The following is an 18,302-nucleotide window of genomic DNA, read 5'->3' on the forward strand; positions in this document are numbered from 1 at the left end:
AAACTTTTCATGCCCATCCACTTGACTACAAAATTCTTGACCTCCTTTTTTCTAACAGCTGCATAGTATTCCATTGTATAGATGTACCAAAGTTTCCTCAACCAGTCATCCTTTCTGGGGCATTCGGGTTTTTTCCAGATTCTGGCTATTGTAAACAGTGCTGCGATGAACATACATGTGCAGATGTTGTTTCGATTGTACTTTTTTGCCTCTATGGGATATATTCCCAGCAGTGGTATTGCTGGGTCAAATGGGAATTCAATATTTAATTTTTTGAGAGTCGTCCAAATTGTTTTCCAGAAGGGCTGAACCAGTCGGCATTCCCACCAGCAGTGAAGAAGGGTCCCTTTCTCCCCACATCCTCTCCAACAGCGGTTGCTTTTGTTCTTTTGGATGTGTGCTAGTCTCTGTGGTGTGAGGTGGTATCTCAAAGTTGTTTTGATCTGCATCTCTCTGATGATTAGTGATGCAGAGCACTTTTTCATGTGCCTTTTGGCCATTCGTATTTCTTCCTTGGCAAAGTTTCTGTTCATTTCTTCGCCCCATTTTTTGATGGGGTTGGATGTTTTCTTCTTGTAGAGTTCAACCAGTGCTTTATATACTATTGATATCAACCCCTTATCTGATGGGTATTGTGTAAATATCCTTTCCCATTCTATGGATAGTCTTTGTATTCTGGTCACTGTATCTCTTGCGGTGCAGAAGCTTTTTAGTTTAATGTAGTCCCATTTGTTGATCTCTGTTTTTACTAGATTGCTTAGTTCCGTGTCACCTTAGAAGATACCTTTATCTTCAATATCGTGGAGGGTTTCGCCGACCTTGTCTTCAATGTACCTTATGGTTTGTGAACACATCTCTATTATGATAAATGAGAAAATGCAAATCCCGGGAAATTTGGCAGTTCTAAACTTTTATCAGTAGAACTAATTGGAACAGTGCAATGAGCTTTGTCTTCAGAGTTACAAAGGTGGGTAAGGGAGCTTGAACTTAGTTTTGTCATCTAATTTAGTAATAATTTGGACAAAATAATTTAGTATTTATAGATTGTTTGGAAAAACTAAATATCCATGTATCATAATGATGTAATCTAAGATTATTTTAAACAACTTATGGATTTAAAGCCATCATATTAATCACTGTCACTGTCATCCCGTTGCTCATCAATTTGCTCAAGCAGGCTCTAGTAATATCTCATTGTGAGACAGGTTGTTACTGTTTTTGGCATATCGAATATGCCACGGGTAGCTTGCCAGGCTCTGTCGTGTAGGCGAGATATTCTTGGTAGCTTGCCAGGCACACCGAGAGGGGCAGAAAAATTGAACCTGGGTCGGCCGCATGCAAGGCAAACGCCCTACCTGCTGTGCTATTGTGCCAGCCCATCATATTAATAGCACTTTTATAAATGCTTCCTTACTACCTTTATTAGTTCATCAAGAAATAACCAGACAGAAGCCCTCAAGAACTTAAAGTCCTCATGGGGTATAGTAAACAGGATTTAGGAGTCTCTATGGATACCAAAACTCTCCAGATGGACCAAAGATAGGAAATGGCCATTGGTGTAATTAGTTAGAAGTACATATTATCTTTTATGTTATTGTATGTTGGAGGAAAGCTCTAACAGTGCAAGTAGGTGTCATAATTTTACAAAAATTTTAGTATATCAGATAGCTTAATGATTAGCTAGTTTTTACTTATCACATGTCAAAACCTGTAAATTTTTTCTTTGCATCAATTAATTCATTTAATCCTCATGACAAGCTACTTTATATTGTTATATATATATTATATTAACCAAATTCCACAGATGAAGATTCAGAAAGATAAATAACTTTTCCAAGTTTCCATATCCAGTAACTTACGGAGCTGGAATATGAATCCTGAGCTTGGAGATTACACTTAGTCTTTATATATTCCCTATATCCCTTTCCTAGAATTGTTATATGTCCTGTTAAGGTTTAGTTGGCTGAATTTGATAGCCAAATACTGTAACTATTTCTACCATTTCCCTTTAAACATTATGAATTTGTTTCTGGGTCAAGATTATTATTATTTTCTTTAACTCTACTAGGTCACATCTTCAAGAAGAATCCTTAGGAACACACACAAAGAGGATTCCAAAGAAGGTTCTATTTGTGATTAGTCTTGTGTGCTCATTAAACATGACGGGTCATGTTAAATTTTCATCTTAGGGTTCATCTGGAGCCCTTCCTAGGTGATTTGTGGATTTGGGGTAGAGAACAAACTTGTATCAGTATTTAAATTCTTCTCAGTTAAGCCTCTTCTCAAACCTGTGAATAAAAAGAATAAAGGGAGTAGCTTTTTAATTGGGCTTATACAAGTGTCACCCATTTGCTTATAATAGCTATTAATTTCAGGCTTGATCCTTTGTGTTCCAAAGTGTGAACACAGACCAAACCTTTCTGACTAATGCCAGGATTAAACAGTTTATCCTGGCTTTTGTCTATATGCAGATGTTTTCTGTAAAAAATATTCACTGGTGCATCAAGATACCGCTGAGAGATAAAGAAGGCTTTTTTTCCCCTTGACATGCCATCTTACACCTGTTTAAACTATGCTATCAAAAATAATCTTACTTTATTAATGAAGTGTCTTTATCTGTACCAGCTCTCAGGTATTCCCCCCCCCCCTTGATGTAACAACTAAAAATGTGGACCATTGCAAATGTCCTGAAAAGGCAAACAACAACAATCAGGACGAGTGATCTATGTAAAAAATAATGACTTCAGATGTGATGCCATATGCTTTAATTGTCCTAAGTGTTCACATATCTTGAACAAGACAATATTTATTTGAGGCAGATATTTTGCATTATCATATGCTTTGTTTTACTTTTGGTTTATAGGTCACACCCGGTCATGCTCCGGACTTACTCTTGGTTTAGTTCAGGGATCCATCCTTATGGAGCTCAGAAAATCAATGTGCAAGGAATAGAATAAAGATCGGCTGTGTTAAAGAAAAGCACCAACCCCCCTGTACTATCTTTTTGTCCCTCTGCTTTTCTTTGTAAATGTGAACCCCAAGATAGAAGAAAAGCCCACTAGTATTTATTGAATATCATCATTAGTTTTACTCAACTTTTCTAAGCCTGTTGCATATACCAGTTTTTCAATTCAATAATAGATATTTTCTGAATGCCGACTAATTATCTGGTACTTGAGGGGGAACATTCAAATCCTAGCTCCTCATTTAGTATAACTTAATCCCTCAGTGCCTCAGTTTCTTTGCCTGTAAAATATCTGTCACTGTCACTGTCATCCTGTTGCTCATCAATTTGCTCGAGTGGGCACCAGTAACATCTTCATTGTGAGACTTGTTACTGTTTTTGGCATATCGAATATGCCATGGGTAGCTTGCCAGGCTCTGCCATGCAGGCGAGATACACTTGGTAGCTTGCTGGGCTCTCCAAGAGGGCAGAGGAATCGAATCCAGGTCAGCTGCATGCAAGGCAAACGCCCTACCTGCTGTGCTAGTCCAGACTAGGACTAGAAAGTAAAACAAGGAAATAATATTTTATACACACACATATACACAAATATAATGGTCTTAGAGGATTACATAGGTTCAAATGTGGCAAAACTTTTAGAACAGAACCTGGACTATAGATGTCTGTTGAGTACTAACTATTGCTCTTCTAATATGTCAAGCTTGATTCTTGATACTGAGTAGTGAACAATGACAAAGTGTTTTCTCATAGGCTTATATTCTAATGTGTTCTCATAAGATCCTTAAAAACGATAATATGCTGCATAATTTGCTTCATTTTAAAGATGAAGGTAATGTGACTCAGTGAGAGATAATTTGCCCAAGGTCACATAGCTAGAATGTCTCAGAGTCAACATGTAAACATCTTTTTCTGTGGCAGAAGCAAAAGTATATATATTCTGAGTGCTGAATAGATTTTCAGGGGCTGGAGTGATAGTGAAGCGGGTAGAGCATTTGATTTGCACGTGGCTGACCCATTTTTAAATCCCAGTATGGTTCCCCGAGCACTGCCAGGAGTAATTCCTGAGTGCAAGGCCAGGAGTAATCCCTGTGCATCGCTGGGTGTGACCCAAAAAGCAAAAAGAAAAAACAGATTTTCAACATACTTGCTGTTGAGTACACCAAAGAAAGTTATTTTCTCTTTTTCCTTCATTATTTCCTCATTTTATCTTCATTTCTCTTCCTTTTATAAATATTATGAAAGCCATTTGAAAGAATTTTATAAGTGTATTTAGCTTCTCATATTCATTTTGCTTAGAACAAGCCTCTTATTTCTGCTGATAAACCAATCCTAATCTTTAGTCTGTCATATTTTATTGAAAGTCAAATGTCCACAGTGATTCATCCTTGCAGCAAGTGGGCAATGTGTATTTCAGGGTTTAAAAATAAAGATGAGTCAAGAAAATCATATGTTTCTTATTTAAAAAATATTTTTCAAAGATTTGAGTGCCCCTCCACCCCTTACCATCATATTAATCATGATGACCATAATTGGGGTACACATCTAAGTAGAACCTAAAATAGCTCATTCCTTTCCAATTTTAACATTTAGAAATACTATTTATCAAAATAATAGCTTCAACTATTTCTAGCCATATTTCATATTAGCCCAGGGCCTTTTCAGTGTGTCAATATTCACCATCTGGGGCCTATCACCACATGAAATGTGGTGGGTGAGTGGTTGATGATCCTGTAACACTCCTCTCTCTCTCTCTCTCTCTCTCTCTCTCTCTCTCTCTCTCTCTCTCTCTGCACTTGGACAAACGAAGCACTAGGGTCACAGACAGGAGTTGCTTTCTTGTTCTTTTGCTATTTATTGCCAGGACCCCACTTATGTACATATGCGTGCGCTCTTTCATAGCATGGTAGTAGACGCTCGGCTCATTAGGTTGCAACCTGGAAATGTGGAGAGAGAAAAAATATTCATGTCTTGCACCTTTCACTGAAGACTTCAGTGGGAAGGGCTGCTGCAGTCTCATTGCCCTTGACTCACATTGAGGATAGTAAGATGTTGATTTTTAGGTCAACTGGAAATAGTTTCCCCAATTTTAATGAAATCTTATCAAAGTAATCCCTAAAAAAAGTACACTGGGCTAAAACTGCCTTTTATGTGAAGGTGAATGAAATGAAGTTTCATTGAGTTAAAAATACACCAAGTATATGTAATTGAAGCTTTGCTTAAATAAAAAAAATGCTTATCTAGTGTCCTTTATACAAGAGATATTCTAGGTTTGTGGTGAAAAGCACATAAAATAAAAGAGGAAGGAAGCAAGGGGGGAAAATGAAAGGAGAATTAATAAGTGATACTAAATATATGACAGACCTCAATTTTCACAGCTGCACGTTTGGGGATCTCCTGCCTCATCTCAGCCTAGTCTTCACTCACTAGGGGGCTTGGAAATATCTTGACTCTGTGTCCCCTCCATGTTTCTTTCCCTAGGTCACCTGCTGCAGTTTGAAAGACACACCTTTCTTCCAAGTCAAACATCTAACTCAAGGAAACATTCCAAGTTGGGACTCCCATATCTATCTCCCTTAGAATTTGGGATCCAGCTGTTGTATTCAAGCAGGCGTGCCACACTCCAGCATGGCAGCCATCATGTGATCACACTTCAATTAGGCATTTACTCTCATCTCCTGAGATAAATTCTGTCAGGTAGTCTGACAGCTGCCAAAACTGTTTAGTGAAGATACAGGCAGTATTGTTCCTACTCTGCCTCACATGGAGAAAAATAGAATCATCTCTCTGCCTTTACCCTGCCAAAGACACTGTGTGTATTTGACACCTTTAATATGTTTACTATCAGTTAACAACATGAGTGATCCTGGATTCCTTACTTCACACTCACACACACACACACACACACACACACAAACAATTCTTAAATATGCAGAAAGAACCCTAACTTTCCAATTTTGGACAGTTAGTTCTGTGAGATACACTAATATATAAGCGTACAGAAATTCCATAACACCGATTTATAGAAAATACAGTTTTGCATTGCATCAGGTCCCCAAAATAATATAGAGCTAGAGTTTCTAGAGATTTGTTATGAGTTAGAAGACCCTTAGCAGTGAATGTTTTTCCCAACACCATGTGTTTTACACCAACCCTGAATCTGCCTTTACTTTTTTATTGCTGTGTCTTTGATCTCCATTTCTTCTTTTTATTTATTCTTTACAGATTCAAGTAAGTTGAATTTCCTTTAAGATGATGTTCTAAGAGTTATGATTTGTCCCTTCTCTGAACTTACATTGCAATTCATGCCTCTTCTGTGTGAATAATTATGCTCTGTGACTTTTCGTTGCATACTTGGCATATTAGTATTATGTAGAAGGATTGGGTCTTACTTGCCTTACAGAATCACAAGGCTAAGCATAATAATAAGAATAGTCATCTGTTTTAGGGCACTTGGGTTGTTTTCAGGTTCTGGCTATTGTGAACAGTGCTGCAATGACCATATAGATACTGATGTCATTTTCTACTGTGCTTTTTTGCATCCTCAGGATATATTCCCAGAAGTGGTATTGCAGGGTCATATGGAAACTCAATTTCTAGTTTTTGAAGGACTGTCCATTGTTTTCCAGAAAGGCTGGACCAGTCAGCATTTCCACCAACAATGAAGGAGCATCCCTTTTCCCCACATCCACGCCAGCATTGGTTGCTTTTGTTCTTTTGAATGTGTGCCAGTCTCCGTGGTGTGAGATGATATCTCATTGATGTTTTGATTTGCATCTCCCTGATGACTAGTGATGTGGAGCATTTTTTTCATGTGCCTCTTGGCCATTTGTATTTCTTTTTTGAGAAAACTTCTGTTCATTTCTTCTCCCCGTTTTTGATGGGTTTGGAGGTTTTGTTCTTATATAGTCCTACAAGTATCTTGTATATCCTGGATATTAATCCTTATCATATGGGTATTGGGTAAATATTCTTTCCCATTCTGTGGGCTCTTTCTGTATTTTGGTCACTGTTTCTTTTGAAATGCAGAAGCTTCTTAGTTTGATGTAGTCCCATTTGTTTATGTTTGCTTTCAATTGCATGGTCAGTGCTGTTTCGTCCTTAAAGATGCTTTTAGCTTCAATGTCATGGAGAGTTCTGCCTACATTTTCCTCTATGAACCTTATAGATTCATGTCTGATATTGAGGTCTTTAATCCATTTTGATCTGACTTTTGTGCCTGGCATTTGGTTCATATACACAATGGAATACTATGCAGCTGTTAGGAGAGATGAAGTCACGAAATTTGCTTATAAATGGATAAACATGGAGAGTATCATGCTAAGTGAAATGACTTAGAAAGAAAGGGACAGACATAGAGGGACTGCACTCATTTGTGGAGTGTAGGATAGCATCACATGAGGCTGACACCTAAGGACGGTAGGTACAAGGGCCAGGGGGATTGCCCCATAGCTGGAAGACTGCTTCATGAGAGGAGGGGAGAAGGCAGATGGAATTGAGAAGGGATCACTAAGAAAATGATGGCTGGAGGAACCTGTTGGGATGGAATATGCATGCTGAAAGTAGATAATGGACAAAACATGATGACTTCTCAGTGTCTGTGTTGCAAGCTATAATGCCCAAAAGTAGAGAGAGAGTATGGGGAATATTGTCTGCCTTAGAGGCAGGGGGAGGGTAGGAAAGAGGGAGTATACCCGGGATATTGGTGGTGGGGAATGTGCACTGGTGGAGGGATGGGTGTTGGATCATTGTGAGATTGTAACCCAAACATGAAAGCTTGTAACTATCTCATGGTGATTCAATAAAATTTAAAAAATTTAAAAAAAAGAATAGTCTTGACTGCTCAATAAATATTTATGTAACAAATGTAACTATGACATGGCATTATATATACAGGCATACTTACATATATGCATATATCTGTGTATATAAAATGGGCTATACCTGGCAGTGCTCAAGGGTCACTCCTGACCTGTGATTTTTCGCAGTGCTTAGAGAATCATGTATGATGCCGAAGATTCAAATGAGGATTATGGTGGCTGACAGAGCTATTCTAAGGCAAGTGTCTCTCCTCCACAGAGTACTGTCTTTCTGGCTCCTAATTTTATTTTTAAATTTTTTTTTGGTTCACAAATGCTATATAACTTTCAGGATTACAGATTCACCCTTTAATATGTGTATACTGTCATTATGCTGTTACCATAAAAATCCTATCAAAATGGTCCTCTCTTCCCATTCCTCCTTTCACCTCTGGTAACTACTCCACTTTCAGAATTCAAGAATTAAATATTTATTTAGCTGCTAGTTACTTTGGTTATTTATATTTCAGGCTAGATAAAACTTCTGTAAGAACTTTCATTTTCTGATTTTACTTAGCAAAAATCTTCAAAAGCTCAATCCATGTTGTCATAAAATCATGATTTCAGTTTTGTAGTGACACAGTTGTATTTTATTGAGTATAAATACTACAGCTTCATTATCTAGTCACTTGTATATTGGCTTTTATGTTGTTTCCATAACTTAGTTATATTTTTAATAATGCGGCGGCTTTGAGGATAAGGGTGTTTGAGAAATACTCAGAAGTGGTATTGATGGGTCAAATGATAATTCTATTTTTAGGTTTTTAAATAACCTACATTAGTGTCTTCCACTGAAGCTGAAATCAATTTATATTACCATCAGTAGTATGTGAATTTTTTTCTCTTTACACCCTCTTTACTTATTTTAAGATTTTTGGTTACAGGACATTCATTGAAAATTTGATTTGTATTTACATAATATTAATTGATGTTAAGTATTTTTTTTGTGTGTGTGTGTGTGTGTGTGTGTGTGTGTGCACTTTAGGTGATCATCTGTGTGTGGTCTGAAACTACTTGGAGAAGTTTCTATTCAAGTTTTCTGCTCGTTTTCTTTCCTTTTCTTTTCTTTTTTTTCTTCTTTCTTTTTTCCCTTTTCTTTTTTCCTTTCCTTTCCTTTCCTTTCCTTTCCTTTTCTCTTTTTTCCTATTCTTTTCTTTTCTTTTCTTTTTTTGTACTGAATTGTTTGTTTTGTTGTTGAGACATAGTGAATCTTGTTTTTTTGGTTTTGTTTTGTTTTGTTCTGGACCTTTCTAGCTGTATCATGACAATAGGGGTACACACATTGGTGCTAAGGAGATGGTACCAGGGATTGAACTTGGAGCACTGTGTATGCCAGGCATGTGCTCCAGTCCTTTGAGTTATCACCTTATCCCCAGTGAGTTTTTAATATATTCTGAATATTAATCTCTTGTCACATGTATAGTGTATTAATATTGTCTCTCAGTAAGTGCACTGCCTTTTTATTCTGTGGTGGATTCTTTCACTAAACAATAGCAAGATAAACTAAAAAGTGTGTGTTGTCCCATGTGTTTATATTTCTTTTGTGTTGCTTTTTGGTAGAGTCTATTTCTCAAAGACATCTTTGAGGTCTATGACCAGAAATATATACCCTATGCTTTTTTCTATTAATATTAATGGTTTCACATCTTATATTGTATTTTTGTGTGTATATAGTGTTTTGATATAGTTTCTTTTCTTTTTTCTTTTTGAAATAAAAAATTATTTGTTAAAGACATCTTCCTCATTACAGTATCTTGTTCTGTCATCTTTTAACACATTTCTAGTATTATTGCTAATGATATAGGTAAAGAGCAAAAATAATGAAACTCAGGAGGTTTGTATTCAAGTTCATGTTCTGCCTTATACATACTGACTCTTCCAATAAAGTTGTGGGATCTCATTTAATGTTTTCCCCAGAAAAGTTGAAGGTTATAATACTTAACTGTTACCTCCCTAAGATAATTATGTGAATCACCCAAATTGCTGCAGATATTGCAGGTTTTGAATCGCACAAACACGAAGAGATTTTTAATGTGTTATTTGTTAACACTTGAGTTAATATTCAAGTATTAACCAATTGCTCTATCTGCAACCTATTTTTCTCTTTTCCTTATTATTCTAATGCTAATAATACTTGTATTTGTCATATTTTCTATGAGTCTAGAAACCAAGTGCATGGTGGATTAGGATTGGATGCATTACTGCCTGTTCTCTCTCTCTCTCTCTCTCTCTCTCTCTCTCTCTCTCTCTCTTTTCTTTTTGGATCACACTCAGCATTGCACAGGGGTTATTCCTGGCTCATGCACTCAGGAATTACTCCTGGTGGTACTCAGAGAGCCATAAGGGATGCTGGGAATCAAACCAAGATGGGTCGTGTGCAAGGCAAACGTCCTACCTGCTGTGCTATCGTTCCAGCCCCCTGTTCTCTCTCTTTGGTTCATGATTCTACCATGGCCACAGATTAGAACTATGGATACAGACACCTTTGTGCAGACACCTAATTTGCAGATGTCAATTAATGAGAATTTGATGATTAAAGAACTTACACATGTATATATAGGAGTAGAATTTGCAACGTTGGCCTTCAAATATACTTCCCCTTGCACAGATGTTTTCATAATTCTGTTTTGTTCTCAATATGCTCTTGAGTTAATCATTAAATTATTTTTAGGGTTCATTGAAGTATATGTGGTGTTTTCTGGTTTGGAAAAGTAGGTACATCTTCTCACAGAACATTTCTGAAAAGTATAAAGGTAACAAAGTAAGTTCTAAGTGTAATTGTTGAATTAATGAACTTCCAATTAACCACAGCCTCAGGGGCCATATATTTATTATTAGTGAGGATATTCTCTGACGTGACTTCTCAAAAATAATACTGATAACCTCTGAAATGTAAGTTGAAGGGGAAAGGGGAGAACTCAGAAATAAGCATCTTCACAAAATCCTTATACTTAGAGTTTTCCAGTGTACATTAAGTCCTATTTGGATTACTGTATTTTATATTGTTTACGGTAGAGATTTTATTTGTTTACTTATTATTTGGCCACATGTAGCCACGCTCAGGGTTTTCTCTTGGCTCTGTGCTCAAGAATCCTCCCTATGTATACCAGAGATCAAACCTGGTTGGCCACTTGCAAGACAAGACTCTTACGCTCTGTAACTATCCCTCTGGACCCTGCAGTAGTGATTTTAAAAAATATCTAGTTTTAAAAATTGAAACTTAAATATAGTGTAGAGGGAAATATTCTACATTGCATCAGTATGAACACTTTTATAGGATTTATTTCCTTTTGGTATTCTAGTGTCTTTGAAAATGCTTTCCTTTTCTACTTAAGGGGGAAACATACTGAGTGACAACCTAAAGGAATTATGCAATGCACTTTTCACAGCTCCCCCTGGCCTCAAGTTACAATGTAAAGGAACCTTATTAAAACATTTCTTTCACTATGCATTCAAGAAAATTATTTTAAATAATGTCCCTCACACTTAATATTCAGTCAAACTCCAAACTTTGAATGAAAATGGGAGGAGGATTATAATGGAGGAGTGTGTGTGTATGTGTGTGTGTATATGTGTGTGTGTTTGTGTGCATGCATGTGTGTATGTAATTCTCAGAACAGCACAGGAGGCGTTGCTAGAAAACTCTGTATTTATGTCTACATATTGTCAGGAAGAGCATTTATCTCTGAGAAATCACCAAAATTTCATCATAAAGTCTTGATGAAATAAAATTTAGATTTATCATTTGGCTTTGAAGAAAATCACATGAGAATGATGCTGTTAAAGAATTATTGTAGATTGGCTAAGAGAGAGTGACAGAACAGAGCACTGTTATCTGTGGAGAAGTGAATGTCTCATCTTTGGGATCATTCCTTTGAAGATGTAAGTATTAATTGTGTGCAGCTTTGAGGAAGCACTTTACCCAACATGACTATGCAGTATTCTTTTGGGAATGCAATGCTTAACTAAAACAAGAATGTGTGTACAAACAGTGTTCTACAGCCTAATAGTGTCCATGAGTTAGGAGGTATTAGGAGAGAAATGGAGGTAGATTCTTCAAGGGTTTTCTCTGAAGGTAATTTAAACCTTTTGGAACTAAGTAAAGGTGGTAGCATATAATACTGAGTTTAATAAAGTCCACAGAAGTGTTCACTTTGAATGATGAATTTCATGTTATGTGAATTTTGCCTCAGTGAAAGAAAAATGTAGTTGTGATGTAACACAGAAAGAGTTTACTTGGTGCAGACATGATTACATCACTGCTGACAGATATGTGAAGAACTTTAAATGTTTCTCGATGGGATGCCTGCTATTTATAATTCTGTTGTAAAAAAAAGACATTAAGAGCTTTTATTGAAAAAGGCGCATGACTGAAATAGGAACAGCATTTAAACATTTATAAGACTTTATATTTTTTTAAAAAATGAATATTTTCTTTTCTTTTCTTTCTTTTTTTGTTCCTTTTTGGATCAGACCCAGCAATGCTCAGGGGTTACTCCTGGCTATGCATTCAGAAATTACTCCTATGATGCTTAGGGGACCCCACTGAGGATGCTGGGGATTGAACCCAGGTCAGCCGCATGCAAGGCAAATGCCCTACCCACTGTACTATCGCTCTGACTCCAAAATGATTATTTTCTTTTTCATAACATCTATAATAACTTTTCCTGACTGATTTAAATTTGCAGAACTGGGGCTTGGAGGGAAGGAGCAAACTGCGAGAGTTACAGCACTATTGGCAGGGCTTAAAAGTTGACCTTCATGTGTTGATGACATAGTCTTTCTGAGGCATCTTGACTCGTCCACTTTTCAAAAATCCCTTGGTTGAAAGGAATGTGGCCTCAGAAGAATTTGGTATGACTGAAAATTGATAAAAGAAAGCACAATTGACTAGTTCTACATGCCAAGACATAATTATCATGCTCTAAATGCCCTTTTTCCTTGGGCGCCACCCGTTCTTGTTCGTTATCCAGTTCCCCTCCTTTCTCAAGTTTACCCCCAAGCTCTTAAGTGAAATTGTTAATCTCCCTCTTGAAAAGCTTCCTTCTTTCTTGCTCACGTTGTCCTTGAAAACATTCCAGATGTGAGATGTCATACCAGGTTCCGACCAGTCGAGGACCCAATTTCTGCAAACACATCATTTGTTTCTAATCTAACGAGGAGACTCACACCCAGAATAAACTCAGTGGCTGCATTTCTCTCCAGGTGAAGCGCCAGACTCTCGGGTGCCAGATGATTAAGCCTTGCTTCTAGCAGGAGTTGGAAGCAGCTGCTCCCATATCAAACCTCTTTTTTCACTCCGCCAGTTACAGCACAGTCTACACCCAGCTGTGATTCGAGATGCCCACTGGCAGCTCTCATCTCTACCGACAACCTTTCATCTCTATTCTCTATAAACTTTTCTTAATATCTGCTTGTTAAAACTGACAGAATGGCATTAGAACAAAGCTAACCTGGCTGCTGAAATGCTGGCAGCATCATCTGTCAGGTCTTTTGGTTTCTTCCTTTGATAAAGTTTTGCTGGGCTATTATTGGGGAGACCTTGTGGGATGGTTCTGAGGCTGTGGAGCAGAGAGGCAACCATCTGTTGTAGAAAGCTCAAAGGCTGAGATGGTCCTGGGACGCATCCTGAATTGAGTCATGTGTTTATTTCCCCAAATTATATCCAGCGAATAAGACCAAATCAAATCTCGCCTTTCCAGCTTGCGTAAGCACTGTAAAAAGCATTTGAATCAAAACTCTTAACCTTGGTTGTTCAAAAAAACTGCAGAAACAAGACTGTAAGGAGCTTCATAAAATATTTGTTTTCTTGGTGTCTGAGTGATTTCGTTTCAGAGTGAAGATGAGTTAGATCTTCTGTAAAAGAGAAAATAACATTGTACGTAGTAAAATATGAAATCTCTGTTTCCTTCCTTGGAGCCCAACTGGGGCCTGAGTGACAAACTCAGAGACTAAATATGCTATCTGGAGACTTGGAAGGGCAAGCTTACAACTTTATATGGTGCTAATGAACTATCCTGTTTTCAGGTTGGCTAAGCACAGGGTATCCGCAGTGCAATCCAGACCACTTTAGGATTGACTTCCACCTGTGATCTTCAGACAGCCCTCTGTGCTGGATAAGAGACATGGAAAATGCCCTTTCCCACATAGAGAGTACAATTCTTGCCAGAAAAGTAGGTGCTCAATAAGTGCTTTATGCCATTTGACTGTGAAGTACCGTTGACAAGCTAAATTAGAGAGAATGGTAGGTCTAAAGTGTTTTCCTTGAGAAAGGAATCTGTGATTTAGTTTGCCAGATTTAGCTTTTAAATTTCAGAAGCTGCTTCTGTCTTGTCCCACCCAGTCACATTCCCACTGCTGAGTAAGAAAAAGATTACATGGTCATGTTTATAGGTTTTTCACTGGCGTTCTTTACTTTATCTTTTCTTTGTTACCTGAAGTTTCCACACTCCCTGTTTTAACCTAAAGACAGTACTTAGTAGATTTGACATATTCCTTGTTATCACCCTTGCTTTCTCCCATGGAACCTAGCTGGTCTAGATTATAGTGGGATGTCTATGAGTCCTGTTGAAATAAAAAAAAAACCTGGGTGAGGTATAATTTGGATGCAAAAAATTGCAGCACTCTTTCTTTTTATCTTCTTTTTATTTTTTCCACATTAAAAAAATGAAAGCACTGTGATTTACAAAGTGATTCCTAATGAGTTTTAAACAAACTATTGTATGTCTAATGAGCTTTAGGCATACAATATTGCAGCACCAATCCCACCAGCAGTGTCAACATCCCTCCGCCAGTGTTCCCGGGTTCCCTCCCAACCCCATCCCCACTTCTCTGCAGCCCAGCCTGCCCTCTTGACAGGCATCTTTCCAGTTTTAAATTTGGTTGTTGAAGTTTGGGTTTCTTGATTTCAGTATTGTTCACTCTGTGTTTCGGATAATTGGCTCTATCTTTCCTTCACACTGCCTCTGTACCCGAGTCACCAATCAATAAACTGATTAAATATGCTGATTAATATGTGTCATACATTTACAAGGACAAGGACATTTATGAATTGAGGGTCATCACTTTGGGAGCAATACTATCACAGAATACTTATTAAACTCAGTTCATGCATTTCACGTCAAAAACAGACAAATGAGATGTCTAGTTCCCTGCTCCCCCACACCCATACTTCCCTCCTCACAAGTTATGCCAGGGAGAGAATTACCATCTCCAGACTTTTCTCCTTATAGGGTATGGTTTCTGCCATTAAAAAGTCTGCTTGGACATGGTAGACTTCAATCCCTAAATTATCTCTCTTGCTCCCTGCTCCCTGGCAGCAACTGTGTGCCAAGGTCCAAAAGGAGAACTGGATAGGTGTGTTCTAATAGGAGACAGTGTTCTTCTTCTAATTGCTGTAAAAGCTTTTGAAGCCATTGTCTGGTGGATCTAATAAGATTGATCCTGAAGGTGTGAACCCAGAGCTGCAAGTTAGGAGCTCAGAGTTGTAATTCTTGGGTTGGCAATGACTCACGTTAGAGCCTGCGGCAAACTCACTCTTCTCGGTGTACCAGTTTATTCATCTACAAAACCTCGGGAAATGAACACAATTTCCTGATGGGGTTGTTACATGGTTTAGTCATGAATGATCAGGGAAAATAAGTTTGATGAAACGCACCCCCAGAGGTTTTACCTGCTTGAAACCTCTGTGGATTTTTAGTAGGCTTTGTTAGGTCTTGTTTCTAAGTCTGGTCTTCCCTCTTTGGAGGTCTTTGAGTCCACAGTGCGAAAATTTAAATTCCCTTGAAGTAACATTCTAATTCTGGTAAGCACAGATGATTTCCTTTAGGACTGTGCCACATGAGGGATTTGCAAAAGAGGGCTTCTCACCTACCACAAAGACCTCCCTGCCACCCTCTTGGTCCAGATGCCATGCAGCATGGGAACCAACTTCTGTGGTGGGACCACTTTGTTTCCGAGCCCATCTGTATAAAAGCAATACTATTGCATCATCTAAGAAGCATCATAAAGACATCCTCCTTTGTGGATGGTCTTCCATGTCTGATGAAACACCCCTTTTGGGGATAAAAAAGTCAAAATGAAAAATGATGTGTCAATAAATGGAAATTAAATGAATGTGTTAGTATTAATTTGTTACATTCAACATGTGCTTCTCTGAAGAAGTAGTGTTTATATTTAGGGCCAGCTGCAGACTTCCAGTATGGTAAAGCAAGGAAGTACCCAAGAGAAATTGATCTGGCCTCCTCCACATGGCTTCCATCTCAGCCGGATCCTCTTGTACTTTGCTTACTTCTCTCCTGGAAGAGAGAGCAATTCCTAACTGTTCCAGTCTCTGGGTGGACTGGCCTCTGCTCTCTGTCTTCCATATTTCAAACCTCTTGGGTCCTGAAGCATATTTCTGTCTCATCTACTTAACTCTGCTGTTAAATCTCTGCCACCATGCCTGTCTCTTCAGCTCACCAGATTTCACACTCATTTGCCAATGGCTGTGAACGGAAATGACAGCAGAATTTCTCATGAAGTTGGCTCCCTTCCAGCATGGAAAACTTACCAAGTTGATGTCTCCCAGAGCCCCGTCTTTAACTCAGGTGTCTCCGTTTCATTGGGCTCAGCAGATTTCCTGCATCTGCGGTGTATGACATCGTAAAGAGTTCAATCTGGAGACTCGTTTTCCCCTTATGTGTCCCCATTTCACGTTTAAGCCAGGGAGCTTCCCCATAGGTCTAAGACTGAAAAAGTACAGATTGTTTCAGTCCCGCTTTTAGCAGTACCCTGTGGAATAAGACACCTCCTGTTCAGTGTTCCTTCCACTGCTCTTGAGGTGTGAACAGACAAGCAGGGTCCATGAGCTGACAACTATACTGTGTGAGCACCAGTGATGGGGAGCTGAGCTTTAAGAGTGGCTTGGGGCCCTGAGAGAAAATACTGAAATGTGGTCATTACTTCCATTACATTTATTCGTTAACTTGTTCTTTAATTCACCCGGCACATAGTTACTAAGCTTTAAATATGCTGTACACCAATTTGTTCATTGATATGATAGCGGACATTTGTTGAATACCTTCTTTAGATGTCTGACTGTAGTGTGAGTGTTCTGTAACCCTGAGACCCAGTACTGAGGTTATTTCTGTTATACAAGAAGTAAATTGACACTTAAAGGAGTGACAGTAAGTAGTATTATCTGTGCCTGCAGTCAGCAAATGATGGAGACAAGATTTGACTGCATGCAGAACAGTCTCAGAGTTTTAAGATTTTAGTAGCTGCTGCACTATACTGTCTGAATGCAGTAGTCTATTTGACATTATGGAAGATATCAGGAAAAATAGGATACACACACCTTTCCCTAAAACTAGTGATAATAGAGATAACTAACACGCCATTAATCTTATTCCATTGTTCCTCAGTTTCTTTACTCTTAGAATGAATATGATAATATCTCCTATTTCTTAGGGTTATTTTGTGGACTGTGTTCAAATATATGAAATAAGATAATGCTTTGATCCATCAATAATTATTAGATATTCATTATAGTATTTTTATTAGAAGCTCATATTCACCAAATACATAGCAGTGTCCAATTGTGTAACTTACTGTATACAAGACATAATATTAATCACTTTAGCATCCATAGTGAACAAGTTATAAAGTCTATGTCCCCTTTTATTCTTTAAGTAAAGCTAAACCAAGGAATAATTATGACAGTAGGATGAAAACCTTGTTTGTACAACATTTATTCTTACTTGCCATAGATACCAAATGTTAAGAAAGCTCATAACTTTACCTTAATTCCCTCAAGCACAAAGGAGTATCTCATTAATTTCATTAAGAAGGGAGCAGAGAAGATACTGTATCGGATGAAGAAAAAGTTGTTTGAAGACGTCTAATAGGAAAGGAAACAGGTGATAAGAAGAGTTTCTGCCAGACACTACATGCATGTGTAATATTTCTCTAGTTGATCACTCCCAATGTGTCCTGAGATCTGTGCCTGTTGGCAATAGGGGCAAATATATTTGGATTCTCAGGGGACCCCCTTCAACTTTGCATTGTGAAACACCTCTATTGACTGCAGAGCACCCATTCCTTAAGCCTCTCAGTCACTGTCACTGTCACTGTCATTCCGTTGCTCATAGATTTGTTCGAGCGGGCACCAGTAACATCTCTCATTGTGAGACTCATTGTTCCTGTTTTTGCATATCCAATATGCCATGGGTAGCTTGCCAGGCTCTGCTGTGCGGGACGTTATGCTCTCAATAGCTTGCCGGGCTCTCCGAGATGGGCAGAGAAATCGGACACGGGTCGGCTGCGTGAAAGGCTATTGCCCTACTGCTGTGCTGTCGCTCCAGCCCAAGCCTCTCAGTACAGAAAGGATAGATGTGAATATGGAGGAATCCATAGAGACCATTCAGGAGGAAATAGGGTTTGAAATGTATTTGTTGTGTTTGAGTAGTGTATTATATCAGGAACATAAAGCAAGAAGAAAC

This window comes from Sorex araneus, chromosome 2, assembly GCF_027595985.1.
Source record: "Sorex araneus isolate mSorAra2 chromosome 2, mSorAra2.pri, whole genome shotgun sequence".
NCBI lineage: Eukaryota > Metazoa > Chordata > Mammalia > Eulipotyphla > Soricidae > Sorex > Sorex araneus.